Raw genomic sequence first — 18,515 nt, forward strand, 5'->3', positions numbered from 1 at the left:
TTGTTGTGTATTCGCATCCATCCTCGTTTTTACTTCGTCCATTTGCTTGTTCATGTTCGCATTCATCTTCGCTGTCATTTCCGCATTCATTTGTGCCAGCATGGTGAATAGCTGGGCCATGTCGGGTGCGCTTGGGTGAGCCGTTTCGGCAGGGGTTGGGGAAGGGTTTTGGTGGAGAGGGGGAGGGGAGGTGTCATACACCGCGGCCGCTGCCGCACCCATTTCGGGCTCTGGGTTCAGTTGGGCGAGTTCGTTTTCCTGTACAACCAACATTTCCTGCACGGGGATTTCATCCTGAGCCATGGACTCTACACATTCTACATCCATTTCTAATACCCCCGGCTCCCGCTCGCCTTGAGACGCCATCTTGCTTCTCTTAAGGGTTAATTTGAATCGCTCGTAATTTGGAGGGAATCGGGGGTCGCTTCTCTCACCCCTGGACCGATTCCCGTGAATTTAATTGGAGACAGGACAGCCCGTTTTCCCGTTCTCCGTTACCAGTGCTGCGAGGAGGGCGATGGATTTGTATCGCACGACCTGACACCAGTGTAACGGATTCGCGCCCGCCAGCGTGCTGACGGCCACGTAACTCGAATCGCGGCACGTCGCCCACCGGACGGACAATCCAGTCGTGACCCTCTCGGACTAACGCCGGGAACCAGTCACGGGTGGACCTTTCGGTCTCACCGCGATCGAACCAATCGGCCCCCGCGTGGGATAGGGTTGCTCGCCAAATTCGACCTACCTAAGTACCCACACGGAGGGTAGACCGGGCGATCGCACCTCGCCGCAGGTCGACTTCGGACACAGGCCACTTAAGCGACCCGTTCCGTACTATCGGGATAACCGAGCGGTTATCGTCGGCCTCGACGGTTCGATTAATTATCGGGCGTCTTAGCCCACTACCAACCCTTTACGTGAAGCAAGATGAGGATTCAATGAAAGAAATGACGAAGCGAAGCGGGAAACAGTTCAACATAAAGCACATTTATTCGCGATGAACGGAAAGCACACATATACAATTCCACCAAAAGCACATAGAAAAGAAGACAAAAAGCAAATGCGACAATGCAGATATAATACCGACTACGCGAGCACACGGCAACACTTATACAATTTTACTTCACAGACGGCGCCGACAACACACATTCCCAAAGCAAAAGAAAAGAGAACCACCCTCCAGGATGAGGGGGTAGGCGGGCCTGGGGCCGAGACCGTGTCGGGCCTACCCGTCTGGTGATGAGACGCGGAGCGGCGGTGGTGCCTCAACTCCGCGGGCCTCGCGGACAGTGTCTGGTAGGGGGTGGGAAGGGGGCCCCCTTGGTCGCACTATCTCAGCGCGGGGGGGAAACAGGAGGGGGTTGCTGATGCTCGGGGAAAGGAGGATTTTTACTCTGTCTCGGGTCCCGCGACGAGCGTCTCCACCTCGACCAGGTCGCGCCGTCGGCCTCCCTGGTGTGCAGCTCCCGGCACCGACGCGAGCACCCCCTCGTCTGCCTTCGCCGCCGCCCCCTCTCCACAGCTCCGTCCTCTTCGCTCCGACTCCAACTCCAAACTCTTCCTCCTGCGAACTTCCCAACTGCACTCAACTCCAACGCACACGACGACCTTTTCTGACGAACGCAGCCGCTTATATAAGCCCCGTGGCTTCGCCTTTGACCCCCTGCCTTCGACCTTTCACCTCGCTCCCCATTGGCCCGAGAAAAAGTGGGGGTGAATGCTTTTTTATCCGTTTTTGGAGTGGAAAGTCCGTGGTTTTGCACACGCTGTTCGGCGCGCGCCCTGCACGAGTCCAATACCGGTACCCACAAGCGGCGCAAGAACGGTGGCGATGCGACGGTTGCGAGGTGTTGACGGTAAAGGTCGTGGCTGTTGTGGTGAAGCGGCGCTGTGGTGGGTGGTTGATGTTGTGACGACTGTTGAGACGTGGTTGGTGGTGGTAATAATGGCGGTTGGTCCAAAATAAAGATAGTAAAAGAAAAACGGCTATCCTGAAGAGTCGCAGCACGCATAAATGACATGTATTCCCACTAGACCACGGGTTTGGGCCTAACTACACATATACTTACCGAGATATCTCACCTAAGGGACCTGAATGGTGGTTTGCGAATTTGGTCAACCACAACAATATATATATATATATATATATATATATATATATATATATATATATATATATATATATATATATATATATATATATATATATATATATATATACACATAGATGTTTCAGGGATATGTTCACAAACATGAATATTTATAAACAGTTGCATGTGATGGGTGGAAAAAAATTGGCTCGGTAATTTAGAAAACGCGTCGATACAGCAAAAGGCTTGGAAATCCAGTGTTATTTCACTGCAATAACTCGCTCAGTGTGACGGAGATAACTTGGAGTTATCGAGGAGAAACTCTGACATATACACACACACACACACACACACACACACACACACACACACACACACACACACACACACTCACACACTTATGAGTACATTTTACAATCCTGTTCGTTTATACAATTGTACTCCTTCACCCCCTGTGGTGTCTGACTAATAGCAGACATGGAAAGACCCTCTTTTGGACAGGCCATTGCTGCTCTTATGGTTGGCAGTGAGTGCCCCAGAAGCGGCAACATAAAGAGAGTGGCATTTCTTTATGTGGGAGAATTGCATGCTTAGCAGATGTTGCCCAGAGAGCTTAGATTGAAGAGGACTGGTATGGGTTTCATCTCGGGTCTGGGTGCATAATTTTCCCACATGTACATATCGAATATCTAATAATTGTTGTCACAAATTGACTTTTGTTCTACTTTAAATGACACCTTCTTTCCCTCTTGTCCACTCTAAAAGAGAGATAATTCAGTACCATCTTCACAATAATAAAGAAGAATTCCATCTTTGTGAATTTGAGAGCAATAGATAAATGAAGGGGTACTCTATTTCAATTGGTTACGTTACAAAATTTAAACAAAGCATCACGTAAAATCACTCATGTTAATAAGTCCCATGTATTTTCGTTTTGAAGCTGGTGTTGTATCAGTGGTTAGGGTGACTGACTTAGGACCTTTGGGTCCTGAGTTTGAGCACCTATCAGCTGTTGAATCACCACCAGGTGGGGTTGACTCAGCCTGTCATCCTTACAAGGTCAGCAAAATGAGTTCCAGCATACTGGGGTGATAACCATTCAGGGTAACTTGTGTTGGAGTGGAAACCTGTACAGCACTCTACTCCTTGCCAATGATACTGCCTTGGCAGCCCAAAGTGCCATTATGGCACAAAATGAATGGTATTATTTTATGGTATTATTTTTGTATTGTCAATGAGATGTCAGTACTCTAAAATGTACACTATTATCTAAAGAAAAAAGTCAAGAAAGTTTGCTTGAAGAGCTAAAAAAACAGAGATTAGGTTATAAAAATTGGTTCAATACACAATATGCAACACATCTATGGTGTAATACAGGGTGACATTGTGAGAGTGACTTTTCAAGACGCACACTTTGGCAACATCCCAAGAGAAAAGCAACTTAGGAAGAATCAGGTGAAAAAAAAGTATAGTGATAGCATGACACCCACTGATAAACTATTACTTCTGGGAAACTGTGGGTGTTTTGGTCAGTGAAGAGAAAACATTCTGTGGAGGTGCACAGTCATCCTAATACAAACAAAATTCAACTTTCTGGGCCTCAATTCTCACCATCACATTCTAAGACTTCCATTTTCATGTCTCTTGCTGTTTGCGTTAACCTGTACACCTCTCACTTTTGGAATCCACAAACAACTTTCATTCAGCTCATCAAATGAGTTCAAGTTAATTGAAACCTTCACATCATAATCACCCTCTTCCCTTCTTCCTTCTCCCTGGCATAATATCCAATTGCAAATACTTCAATAATTACCTTGGGTTATTAAACAACTCCTTTATATTTATACTTGCATCTCCTTCTAATGTTTGTGTACTTTAAAATAATGATTGCCCCTTTCCTTCCAACTCCACACCTCCAGCCACTGCCCACTGACTTAATCCTCCATCGAGTTCAATGCAGTGCATGGCGCCCCCTTTCGGTTGATGGTTCCTTGCATCGAGGCCCTGGGAGAGACTTGTATCTCAATTGTTTGGATTATACTTTGTTATGTTATCATTATTTCCGAAAATCATTGTACACGAATGATAGCATAAAGAGACAACTATATTTTAGATTTGGTGATTCACTCTCAAATATTCTACTTTCAATCTTTCTGTTCAATGAAGGACTTCATTAGCCCCTTGCCATTGTGTTTGAAAATCAGAACAATGGTTACTTTTGGAAAACGTGTTGAATTCACTCCACGGAATAAGGTTATCTTACTTTGGGTGCAAGAAGATTAAGCAACAAGGAAATTGTGAATATAATTTCTTATAATGAATGATTCCTCAGCGACAGTAGAAAAATAACAGGACTTACTGACATGATTAGTACATTTAAGATGGGGAAGCAGGAACCCACGTCATCACAAGAGCAAAGTTGGAGACTCTAAAACAGATTAGTCTTGTTGAGAAACCTAATATAAAATGGTCTTGGCAGGAAATATATTGTTACGGGTTTGCCAGGCAGGTCATTAGTGGCTCTTGGACTCACGTCTCGACCTTTGAACCTGAAGCTTACAAGCCACAGAAAAGTCCATGGAACCATGTGTTGCTAAGAAACCACGGATGTCATCTGAGGCGACGAAATCAGGTCCCAGCGCCCAAATCTCGCGTTACCTTGCTGGCGATTTAATTTCCCCAGATAGGGAGCTGTACTTTCGATGCCACACCTTCATCTATCACTCAGAGGGTTGGCCATATACTGTGGCGTTTGCATAGCCGCTCAGAGGGTTAGCGATGTAGCTTCCCTCATTGATTGTGCTCAGCCTTGAATGGCTTTGATTGGGAATGTAACATAATGCTTTGTCATGGAACGTATATGTTTTGTAATGCATGTTGCTTTGTTTGCATGGTTGCGCTGTAGGAAGGTGCGTGTGGAGAAGGAGAGAGAGAGAGAGAGAGAGAGAGAGAGAGAGAGAGAGAGAGAGAGAGAGAGAGAGAGAGAGAGAGAGAGAGAGAGAGAGGGAGAGAGAGAGAGAGAGAGGGAGAGGGAGAGGGAGAGAGAGAGAGAGAGAGAGAGAGAGAGAGAGAGAGAGAGAGAGAGAGAGAGAGAGAGAGAGAGAGAGAGAGAGAGAGAGAGAGAGAGAGAGAGAGAGAGAGGGGGAGAGAGAGAGAGAGAGAGAGAGAGAGAGAGAGAGAGAGAGAGAGAGAGAGAGAGAGAGAGAGAGAGAGAGAGAGAGAGAGAGAGAGAGAGAGAGAGAGAGAGAGAGAGAGAGAAGAGGGGGGAGAGAGAGAATTTAGAAAAGGAAGAATTACAAAGGGAGGATTCGGAACTGCTGCACAAACACAACGTATTTCCCTGTCTACTAATACAAGGGGATGAGTCCATCCATCCATCTATTGGGACCATACTCTGTGCAGAGCGTTGGTGCTGCCGAAGCAGTCTCCTTGGCTCTTGGGCACAATCCTGGATGGGTCTCCACTCCGACACAGTGCACCAGCATGCTGGCACTCATCTTTGCCGACCTCGGAACGATGACATGCAGAGTCAGCCCCACCTGGTATTAATTCAACAGCCAAGTAGGATTTGAACTCAGGACCTAGAATCCCAAGCCTACCACCCTAACCATTAAGCCAACACCAGGCATTGGGGGTGAGTAACCTAACGAAACAGAATTATTATGGAAATTTCGAAACTCCAGGCTTCTTTTATATATTGAATGTAATTCCCGAAGGACTTTCCAAAACAGCAACAGTATATTATCATTTAGATGATAACAGTCAAACTGTGAAGCAACAGTAAATTGTAATTGAAATTCTGGATAGTAGTCAACGGAGGAAAGGGCTCCTGGTGTATGAACAACAGCTGCGAGAATGCACCAAGGACAATGCTAACTGGACTGAGGAATAGAAAAATATTGTAATCTTTTGAGCTGGGCCTAATTCAATCTCCAAGTCATGACATAAGAAAAATACTTATTGTATATTCGATGAGAGCATTCAGATATCCCAGAAATATGTTGGGTGAGGATGTATCTCTAAATCTAATCTTAGAAGAAAATATCGTTATGATCCAAAGTGCTTGGTTTGCTGGGATGCAAATGTAATTGCTATCCAAAGAGGTCTGAGGAAGGTTTGGAGAAAGATGAAGACATGGGCCAATATTAACTGGAAACTTAATTGCAAGCACCAGCTTAGGAAAGATGCATATTCTCTCTGCACTGCTTTACCTGGCCCTGGTGTATTCTACTGCAGAATACTTGTGCCTTTGTGTGGGCAGAGAGTAAGCACACAAAACACATGGATCCTATCCTAAATTTCGTATTATGAACTATCACTGGGACACTAAAAACAACTCCCTACTTTGACTACCGGTGCTCTCCAATATCCCTCCATATGATATCGTTGGGCAATACAGATTACTGCACAAAAATTACCAAACTCAAGCCATTCAAAATCTCCCCACCCATGAAGAGCTGCAAAATTTACCTACCTCCCATCTCAAATCAAGCAAGCCATTCTGAAGCACAGCAAGGGCCCTCCGTGACTTGTGATTTGATATCCAAGATCAATGGCTATACAGCACTAAGAAAATACCAACATCCCAAACAAATCCTGGACTTGATTCTTGAGCTGACGGAAGAACCTCCTGGATTTAATCTACCCTGGAAACAATGGTCCACATTGAATATTCTATGGATTTGCATATCCAATGCTTGGATTGCTTAAAATCTGCACTGCAGGAACCTTGACCAAACTGTGGCCCATATAGTTAACCACCGTGAATTGCATAATTTCAGCACAGCCATTGGAGTAATCCACACAACCCACGACTGATGCCATTTTTGGCTGTTTTTTAATTTTTTTGTAAATGAAGTTTTTTTTTAAATTTATTCGTATGCAACTTGTCGCTGCTTGGCTACAATATTTTCTGGGGGCCACAGCTGTGCCACTGATGCCATGCCCCCTGTTACTGGCACAATCGTACTCATTTTGACGATGATAAGCTGAGTCAACCCTACCTGATGTTAATTCAACAGCCCGACAAGGGCTTGAACTCAACATCCTCAGATCGTAAGCCAGCCATCTTAACTGTTAAGCCAACACCAGGCCTTAGATGAAGTTGAGGTTCATGGAAGAGCTATAACAGAAAATTGCCCAGGAAAAACAGAGTGGAAATGGTTGACACAAACCAAAAGCAAGGTGGAGGGGCACAACAGAGGAACTCGGACACATAAATTAAAAAAGCTGGGAACAAGCTCAAACACAGTAAGAAGAGGAAGGGAAAACTGTAGATGAAACAGAAATAGACAAATACATGAAAAATAGGATGAGAGAGAGGGAAGAAACATAATAACCTACAAAGGAAGAGGGTAACTTGGGAAGGTCTAATGAGGGTAGAAAATATCATGAGTATGTGATGAAACATGACCTGTGGTGGTGGTGGTGAACCGCCATCTTGAAGCCCTGGAAGGAAGAATGGGATTCAAAAGACTGAGGAGGTTGGTTCCACAAACACGAGGAACAAATGAGCGTGGGTGAGAAATATGAGCGGAGCATTTAGGAGTTTTCGCCAAAAGTGGGTCACCAGCAGACCATGTGCACCTTGCAAAAACTTAGAGGTGGGTTGGAATGGAGAGTAGGGGTGGGGTGTGGACAGAACAAGGAAAGGGAAGAGGGTGTAAGACCAAAAAGGAGGCAGTGGAAGACAGAGGCTACCTAACTGTCTGTGATGCATAACAGGGCCAGAAACTGAGCTTCATCGCAGGAGATTTCAATGATTTTGAGTGACTGGTTTCCACAGCATCAATACATGCAAGGTGAGGGGCAGGGACAACCACATAAATAGGAGAGGAGAATTCCATTAGTTGGCCTTGGAGATCAACTCAAATATATGGTTTACCCAAGAAAGATCAGTGCTGATCAATGGTGAGTGTCAAAAATTTGAGCAGCTGAACTTCTCGAGATTTGTTAAGGAAGTAAATGGGAGGGTTCTCCAGGCAGTAATTCCAGAAACACAGAGTGAGTAGGATTTGTCAGAGTTTAAAGACCATATTCCAAGTGTTGGACCAGCTGCTGATTCTATCAATATCTGTAGAGAGGGGAGAGGCTGCTGCCTGCCAACCTGAAAGAAGAGAGGTGATATGGCAGAGGGTGGAGTCAACAGCAAAATGATAAGCAGGATTTTCCAGATAAATCAGAAAGATTGGTGAAGACAAGGAACAGGACTGGGCCAAAACCACTGCCTTGCGGTACCTCCAGCCTTGCCAGGAAGGGGGAAATGAAAGGATAACATTACGAGACACATGCTGATTATGAGAGTGGAGGAAATCAGTGTACCATGAAAGGACGTTGCTTAGGATTCAGTTAAAAGTGAGTTTGCAAATCTTGGTGGGGTGCCAGATTGTGTTACATGCTCAAGATATGTCCAGATAAACAGTGCTGATCTCACTTCTGAGATTGAGTGCCTCTGCCTTCATTGAGTGCTGGAAGAGTATAAGCAGCATGACCACAGCAGAATGACAAGGTCTGAGTCTGAACCGATGGTCTGAGATAATGGAGTCAATGACGCTGCTTATAAATGGAATTATGTTAAGAGGTTTGTATTTAAAGAGCATCTGTTTTTGCACCATTTTTGTTTTTGCAGTGATGTTGGCTGACTTCCACGTAGTCGGAAGGTGATCTCGAGAATGATCGGGTGAATATAGCAACAAGAACATTATTTTAGGATCTGTGTGCTGATGCCATCAAAGGCTATTGCAGAATTGGAGTCAAAGGTTTTCAGAAGCTTTTCCACCTTCTCAGGTGATACATAAAGCAGTTCAGTATGAGAGGGTAGAGTCGGTACATGGATGTCGGTAGTGGATGGAAGGGAAGCATACACCAGAGGCAGGAGTAACAAGGTACCAGCAGGTTTTTGAGGAAGGAGAGGGGTTTGAAAGTTCAGCCTTGAGGTTGACCAGATGTTGTTTTCTGGCTCTCTTTAAAGTGGATATACGATTATTATAGTCTTTGTGGAGTGATATGAGGTTGCCTCAAGACAGATTTGCCTTATGGAAGAGAAGGCAAGTTGTTTGAACGCAATTGGCTCACCACATGATTCTGTGTACAAAGGACAAGATGATGGGTATGATAACTGCAGAAAAGAGAGGATAGGTCTCTACATAAAGGTGAGCAGGTTTCTGTGGAAGAATCATCAGGTGGCTTTAATTTCAGGAGAGGTGGAGAGGGAAGACGAGTCCTGAAGTGAGAGGGCAGCTTGCAGCCAAAGTGAACTGCTAGACTCAGACACTGAGGCAGCTCTCTGACAATAACCAGCGAGAAAATGACTCACTAGCATGTGATCAGATGAAGCAATTGCTGAAGTGGAAAAACAGGAGATGTGAGCAGTAAAATCCATCATTAACAAGTCAAGAGGGAGGATTTTCCCTTGGCATAAATTTGGGTTGGAAAGTTCACAGAGTGGTTCAAACCCCATGGAGTTGTTACAATGCCATGGTTGGATCAGGAGGTGCCAACACCCAGCCAATTGGCATGGTGAGAGTTAAGGAAGAGAGCGTTGGGATGGGTGATTATACATTGGTCCACATAGGCAGAGAGAGAAATATCAATAGAGTAGTCTCTATGAGGACAGTACAGCTCATACACAATATATATTTGTGGAGGGGAAAATGGAGCCAATGGAACTTGTGGGTGTTTGAAGGTGGGGGAGCAATGGTACATGGACAGTGACAAAGCGAGTTCTTGATATGAACTGCAGTTTTGCCACCAGGATTGGGATCAGGCCTCTCAAACTGAAGGAGACAATAGCTGTGGAGAGACAGATGACTCAGGGTATCCTGTGGCAGGAAGGATTATATAAAGTAGATAATGTCAGCTTTAGTAGTGATGGCCTGGATTGAGAGAATGTCAAATTGGAGTAAATGCCTGAGATGTTGGAGGTCCATACAGTTTGGGATAAGAGAGGAGGGGATGTTTTTAGGGTGTGGGAATGTGTAGGGGGGGTAGCATGGAAAGTTGGAGGGGAGTGGAGAGTGGGTAGGGCATGGGGAAGCAGTGAGGGGTGACATGGGGTGGAGGGATGCATAATTGGGGGACACACAGCAAGGGTGGGAATGGAGGGAATTGGAGCAAATGTTGGGGAAACCTGTGCATGAAAGAAATGATGTGGGGGAGGGTACTGATGTGAAGGGGGTTACCACCATAATCCCACACTCATAACAAAATGGGTTTGGTTTGACATTTCCATTGGCAGATAGACGAAGACTGACCTCAGAATTGGGAAGGCGGGAAGGATGTTTGAGAAAACCAAGAAAGACAGCACTGAAGGAATGCGATGGGAGATTAAGTGCAGGTTTGCGAGAAGCGAAGAAAATAGAAGAAGAGCTGTCTGCCAGACACCAGAACGGTTAAACCTGGACTTGGATTTATGAGTTGATTTTTGTCAAGCCATACTCAGAAAGAATCCAAAGAGTTTGCAGCTGATCAAATCGGAAATGTTTCCTTGTTTGAGCACATTTTTATTATTGGCTGAGGAAACTAATATAATATAAACTATTTATGGGATGAGACATCAGATTTTCCATGTGAACTTCAGAGGTTGAAAACTTTTATGAATAAATACATTACATTTTGTTGCATTTGTGTAATCGAATATATATATATATATATATATATATATATATATATATATAAAATTTTACACATTTTCACAATCATACGTGTGAATATCTGCTGCACAATTGCAATTGCATTGCACTGATAAACAACAAGGATTCATTTGACACTGGGCCCTTTTTTCTCACGGCGACAAAATCGAGCCCGCTTAATCGCACCCGACACAACACCACTCCACTACAAAACATTTTTGCATTAAAATGTGTAACTGAATGGAGCTTTTGGATATTGTGATATAGCCTCATAGGAATAGCTTCAAATGTAAGAAGTCATATCACTCCTGCATCAAAGATTCTAACGTTCCCTGCATCTTGTTTATTACTCGGGCACATCAATGAAACAGTGGAACTCAACATGAAATTAATCATAATTTATCCTTTTTCATTTTCATTATTCATAATTATACGGAAATAATAATTGGAATGAAACTACATTATAAAGATAAAGCACTTTGATATGAAAGGGAAGCTCGCGGAGCGATTTCTTTGAACACTGTGATGCAGAATAGCTGATGCCAATTGTTGTTTTCTGCCCTAATGCACATGAAATAATGCCCTTCGCAAGTTATGAGGGCATCGCCAGTGGTTAAATGATTTTTTTTGAACCTGAGCAGCATTTCAACGAGGCCACTCCACATACCGTGGCAAGTTCTAGGTATGACATAAAAAGGGGAATATGAAGTTGGGAAGAGAGGTTGGACTGCTCCAGGCAGATGTGGGTCATTTCAGGACAACCCTGAACCATGGTGTTGCTTGTTTTCTGATTTATGCCAACAAGTAATAATTAATGTGGAAATTACAGCTGCTGTCGGTGTTGTTATTATTATCATTATCATTGTGTTATTCATTTTATGTTCAGTGGGATTTAGACCTATTATTTAAGACGTGTGAATAAAGCTTTGATTTTCTTTTTCCATTGCATGGTAATGTCTTTTTGATGTATTAAAAAGTACAGTAATATTGTCGTCATTAAATGCAAAAAAAAAAATGCAATTAATTTTCGATATTAAAATATATATTTATGTTACAATCCTAATTTTAAAAAGTAATGCAAGGAAATTTTAGAAGGCTGGATGTTGTGCAATTGAGCTACAATCTGTCATAAAGCTAATTAAAAAGGAGCATTAAAATAGCATGCCTGGTGTTGGCTTAATGTTAGGGTGGTCGGCTTGTGATCCTATGATCCTGAGTTCAAATTCCACTCAGCTGTTGAATTAATACTAGGTGGGGTTGACTCTGCCTGTCATCCTTCCGAGGTCGGCAAAATGAGTGCCAGCTTACTGGTATCCTGTGTCGGAGTGGTGACCTGTCCAGGATTGTGCCCAATAGCCAAGGAGACTGCTTAAGCAGTACCAACGCTCTGCACAGAGTACGGTCCAAATGGATGGAATGGATGGATGGATTAACATAGTAAATGTAGCTGAGAGAAGCATTAGAAACTAGAACGGCACTCAGTGGAGCGCATACCTCTGCCATGCAATCCCTGAACCACAAGGTCATATCGGGCCCATTACATTTTTGAAATATCATGCTATACAGTACTATATTGTTTTGGCCCGATCTCTCAATGGTGAAGAATCACTTTGAAAATTAAATAATTCTCATATCCAGTTTCGGAATTCAAAAATTCACCAAAATCGAATCAGTTGGTTCTTGTCAAACACTAAACATGTGCACCAAGTTTTGTCAGAATCCGTCCACAACTTTTTGAGATATGGTGCTATATATAGTTTTTGTCCCTATCTCTCAAAGGTGAAGAGTCACTTAAAAAAAATTGAGTTGTCAGATCTGGATCCACATCTTCACCAAAATCTCATCAGTTTGTCTCTGTCTCACACCCAAACTGTCCTTAAATTTTCATCCAAATCGATTCACAACTTTTTGAGATATCCTAAACACGAACAAACAAACAAACGAACAAACAGACAAACAAGAAGACGTCAAGCAGAGCACGATACCTGCAAAATCCAAAAAACATTAATTTGACTTCAAAAATAATTGGTGGTTGAATTCAATGACCAAATATGCAACTCCTCTTCAAATTTCAAGTGAATTGGATGAAACTTGACAATTTTAGAAATTTGGCCTATGTTGACCTTTTGGCCAAAGTGGACCAACAAGTAATTGGTGGTGGAATTCAGTGACATGAAATATGTATTCTCTTCAAATTTCAAGTCACTCAGATGAAAATTGAGGATTTTAGAAATCCCACCTATTGTAAGTTGTTGACCTTTGGCCTATGTTGACCTTTTGACCTCAAAAACAAAATATTTCTTCCTTATGACAAACTCTACCATGTGGTGAGGTCTCATGAAGATCGCATTAAAATTGTGATCTGTAGGTGATAAACAGACAGACAGACAGACAAGCCGGTAGGCGGACATGGGTAGTCGATCAAGACGAATTTAGTCATTTTTCAGCCGTTACTAGCCAACAAAAGCATCCCTAGTAACAGTTCTTTCTCACACATAACTCGGACATACCATGAACCTACCATACCAGTTTCATGTATATCTGACTCATAGTCTCTGAGATATAAAGAACTTCGTTTTTTTATTGTTTTCGACCAGGTTCTATCTTCTCCGACAGTTTTCATAGGATCCGGCTGGAAATTTTTGACAATATGGCTGAATGTACTACCCACAGTCGCTCGTGGCCCGATTTTTGATTTTCGAAAAAATTGATTTTTGAGATTTTTTTTGAAAATTTCAAAGGTCCGTTGCTTGGCAACGGATGGGTCCATAGCAACGGTTCTCATTTGCACACAACTAGGTCATGGTATAAACCTACCAACCAAGTTTCATCGAAATTGCCATTGTATTAACAGAGCACTGGACTGAACAGACATACATACAGACAAGCCGGTAGGCAACATGGCTGCTCGCTCTAGATGGAAAGCTGGCCGACGCGACTAGCCGATATTCATGTGCAATGTACATGCTATCAATCAATTTAGCACAATAAATATGATTATCACAGCCCTCTTAGCTTGCGCCCAGAAACCCGCCTTGTGAAATTTCAGGCATGTTTCCAAAGAGACTCTAACAAATGGCAGCCCTGGTAATTCCATTTATCTATTCGCTAAAGATTTTATTTTTTATATGATGCTGTAAGACATTCTCCTTGGGCACAAAAAAGAGGTCCCTCGGAGGTCCAGTTTCGGAGGTATTGTTTTTTTGTGCAGTCCACAATAAGTGTACGATGTACGATAAAGTATTTTAGCTGTTGCTAAGCAATGGAGGTGTGCATAGCAACCATTCATTTTTGTGTACATGCAAGCCACATTGTACACATTTCACCCAAGTTTCATCAAAATCAGACTCTTTCTCTTAGAGATATTCGCAATTAACCGTTTCTGAAATGTTCGACATGTACTCACCCAAAACCTATCTCCTCCAACATTTTTTTTTGTTAGGGCTGAAAATTGGCATGAAGGGAGCTAGATAGATTGCGCACAGAACTCTAAGCTTCGATTTTTCGATTTTTTTTGATTTTTTGACCACTTTAAAGGGCCATTGCTCTGCCCTTGCTAGGGCCCGGGGTCCCATATTTGAAAGCACACGATTCCCAGAAATATTGGTCCTACCTACCAAATTTCGTTGGAATCAGTTGAGTGGTTTAGCCCCTAGGCTTGACCAATGCTTCGCGGACAGACAGACAGATGGAAATGTCTCGAATAAGGGTGCTCTAAGAGCAGCCAACAGACAGACAGACAAACATATCGATGGAATTACTGTTATTAAGGGTAGATAAATTGACTACCCAACAGACAGAATAACAAATTCGACTAACCAATATACATGAAAAATCTTCGATTTTGCAAGTAACAAACAGACAGAAAGGGGTGAAAACATAACCTCCTTCACTTCACCTTCGGTGGCAGAGGTAAAGATCGATAAGGTACAATACCTTGTTTGGGCATTAATAAGTTGGGGGAAGATAAGATTGCGTTGTGGTGTATATGGGCCCAAGCATGCCATGTCCCGGAGCTCGTAGCTTTAAATAATTGCTGTTGTACAAGTCTCACACATAGGACATTATGAGCTAATGTATAACATAAATTAATAAAAATTAATTGGATATATATATATATATATATATATATATATATATATATATATATATATATATATATATATATATATATATATATATATATATATATATATACATACACACAGTAACCACTTCATATACAAGGGTTTATCTCTAATTATATGGAATAACAACATCCAATAGATTGTTCATTAAATCCTTATAATATTAAATATCAATGATGTCAACATGTGATTTAAATTTTTTTTAGTTAATCAGGCTTTTCACTTATTGAGTATTCCTTGTACAGCAGGAACTTTTGGTCTACATTTGAAATTGCTACACTGGCATTTATCACTGAATTAGACAGCAACAAATTACATCATGTTAGCCAATGTATTTATACTATAGTTTTCCAAAAGGCAAGATCATTGATTGAAAAGTATGAATAATAATTACTGTATTGTTAATTCAAAGCTTCTTTTAAGAAATGCATTGTTTTCAGGAATTACCACTAGCTTCATTTGTGAGCAGAAACAGTAAGACAACCTTACAGTACATGCAGTCAAATTAGACAAAATATTTAACTATTTATTCCCAGCACTCTGAGTTATGTGTCAGACAGGTGCATTATGGCAGCAAAATGGCATGTGCGTTGCCTTCCGAGCATATAAATATTTAACAGGCTACAGATGCAAACTCCCTTTCAGCTTCTCAGGGATTGTAGAAAGCACATTTTGTATTGTTATTATTACAACTTATTGAGTTCCATATATCCAGGTGCTTGGCATCATCTAAGATGGAATCCGCATCTTCACCTGGATCACATCTTCACCTTCCCACAGAAGAATCTTGCAATAAATTAATTCAAGTTTTGCACTAAAATTGCAAATCCTGAAGGTACTTTGTACCAGGCTTTCATTGAGGAATACCATAACAGCACCAGAAGGTCAGTTTAGCGTGTTGCGCTCACTCATCAGGTGCACGAACTGTAGGACATCGTCTCTTATGTGGTGTCGTGACAACCACAGGAATGTAAGAGCAATAATTTCTCAGACTCTCAAATCGAATGCTCATATTAATATAGGAAATCTACCCAAAGGTAGTGATGATAAATAAGATAAAAATCAGAAAATACTCTCGTACAAACATGCAAAAATAAAATTGTTCTATATTATTTATTAAGCATGTTCGTAGTGTAGGTAAATGAAACTTATTAAGTGTGTTAAAATAAGAATAATAACTCGACCTAACTTAACAGGAGAAACTGTGTAAAGCTAATGGAAGCAGTAAATACAGTATATACAGTGTAAACAACTAACATGATAAACACGTAAACATTATCTCCGTGACAATGTCAATTCTGTTCTGCAGACGAACCATTTGTTTTTACCTCTCTCATACAATCTTGCATTGACATGTCTATCTTTTAAACAGATCAGTAAATCTGTGGACTGACATTACAAATCATTGACTGACCTTCGGAAAGCTGTGACTTTTAAATAGCGATTTTAGTTCATATTTTCTGCAAAGTCTTGTTACAAAAAGTGAACTAGTGAGGTTAACAATCTGCCTTAGTTTATTTGTCGATGTGTACATGAAGCCATTAACTTAATGATAAAAATTAATGAACTCCTTTCTCCAATCATACTGCTTTCGACTGGACTAAACATAGTGTTCACCCGTTATGAAATTTCTTTCATTGTTTGATAAACATCACAGAAAGATTTACCGAGCATGATAAAAATGTTGTGATGGTTCAAAGTCAGCAAAGCAGGTCTGCTGGCGAAGTGAACAAGATCATTAATTTTATAATCCTTTGGTTTTCAGAAATTTTATTATTGATGTTATTCCTCAAAAGATCTTAACTTTGCCAAAATATTTTCTTATCCTTCCTTAATTCAACGTGCATCCATGGTTGTTCACGGTTGATCCAAATGTATTCACCCGAAACAACGTTGAACAAACAAACTTGCATCACCCGACATGACCGCACACAGAAAGCATCAGTAAATCTAACGAAAACGTTTAACTTACAAGAAACAAAGCAAATGTTCATCGTGAGAAATTATTGAAAGTACAAATCTAATCGGGATAAACAGTTCCTTCCAGACCACTTTTACAGATTGCAGACATCAACTGAAACATTCCATTGGTGTAGCTGTTTATTTCCTGAAAATATCATGTAAATGATGGGGTCTATAATTGCATAAATTAATGTACTCATCAAATAGCATATATATATATATATATATATATATATATATATATATATATATATATATATATATATATATATATATATATATATATATATATATAACAATGATGTCTATCTATATAACAAAATATATCTATATAACTATATAACAAGTATATCTATATATATAAAAAAAAATATGTCCACATATATACATATACATATCTATACATATATATATATATATATACATATACATATCTATACATATATATATATATATATATACATATATATATATATATACATACATACATACATACACATACACATTAATTGCATGGGTTCTGCTGAGCTGACCTCGACCTGCAATTCGAAACTGAAAGTTCATAAAAATGACGATACCTTGTTCACTTGAGCCTCAAATATTAACCTTCATCACGTAACTTATCTGTGATTAAGCATCCATAAAGTCTCAATGTTTCCCTCCATTTCTCAGTCCAAATTTACTACAAATCTAAATTATACGTTGTTTTCTGCCATGTTACAAAAATAAAATGAATCATTTTGCTTATTTTTTGAATGAAACAAACTAAACGTCATGCCGCAAACCTCATGCAGTCACTGTAGATGGTGCGGACGAGCTCGTCAAGGCTTGGAGTCAAGATGCACCGAGAGTAGAGAGGAATAATTGACTGCAGAAAGAAGCATGGCCAGGAAGCAGCATGAAGAAGTATTGAAAAGAGCCACATGAGAAGGCACCGAAAGGAACACACGTGCTGTTGGATTCATCTCGTCCGCTGTTCAGAATCTCTCTCTTTTTCAGCTTCCCCTCCCTCCTCTCTCTCTCTCTTTTTCTCTCCATTTCCTCTCTCCCTCTTCGCGTTTCGCTCATGAACAAGGATTTCTCCTCCTGAAGGAAACATGATTCCCTTAAAATGCTTTCTAGAGCAGAATGATTTGAAGTCGTGTTCGTCTCAAGTACGCGCATCATGTACAACCTGCAGGAGGTAGTGCATCAGCACGTGTTTGGAGCGCCTGTTCATTCGGATGGGGCTGCATCGTGCGATTCGCAGACAGACTGACAACACGGCATTACACAGACACAAACACACGCTTTACAAAAACCGTACTACATTGATTTTTTCCCCCACCTTGAGTTTGCTCTAATAATAACTGAAAGCCTACATGGACTATTTATACTTACTATTTTGCCTGCTGTATACACAATTAATTTTGTACAGACAATACGAATTACCTGTATATGTACAGTTAGCACAAATAACTTTATATATACAGTATAAAGTACAATTTAGCAGGTATATTGTAACATGCTATGTTGGAGGAAATGGGAAGGTAACCAGTTAGCACGAGCGTGCATAGCTCACAGCATCACACAATGCAAACATACTATTGCATTCCCTTCTTCATTGTGCATTTGACTTTCATTGACAATATGACCGAACCAACATTAAATTCACTACACAATGCCCATGCAGTAGTGACCAAGAGACAATGCAATCAACAAAGGAT

At 41.2% G+C, this 18,515-nt stretch overlaps 1 protein-coding gene across 1 annotated transcript in view; it reads right to left on the reverse strand.

The window, feature by feature from the left end:
- Positions 1 to 18,065, reverse strand: part of LOC147008476 (beta-1,3-galactosyltransferase 1-like) — a 30,192-nt gene extending 12,127 nt beyond the window's left edge. Inside the window, exon 1 of the mRNA XM_085864652.1 lies at positions 17,595 to 18,065. The gene's annotated coding sequence lies outside the window, so the exon portion shown is untranslated. The remainder of the gene's footprint in view (positions 1 to 17,594) is intronic.
- Positions 18,066 to 18,515: the final 450 nt, after the last annotated feature.

Source organism: Eptatretus burgeri, chromosome 18 (assembly GCF_056783735.1).
Source record: "Eptatretus burgeri isolate ZD-2024b chromosome 18, Ebu_testis_v1, whole genome shotgun sequence".
In the NCBI taxonomy this organism is placed as follows: Eukaryota; Metazoa; Chordata; class Myxini; order Myxiniformes; family Myxinidae; genus Eptatretus; species Eptatretus burgeri.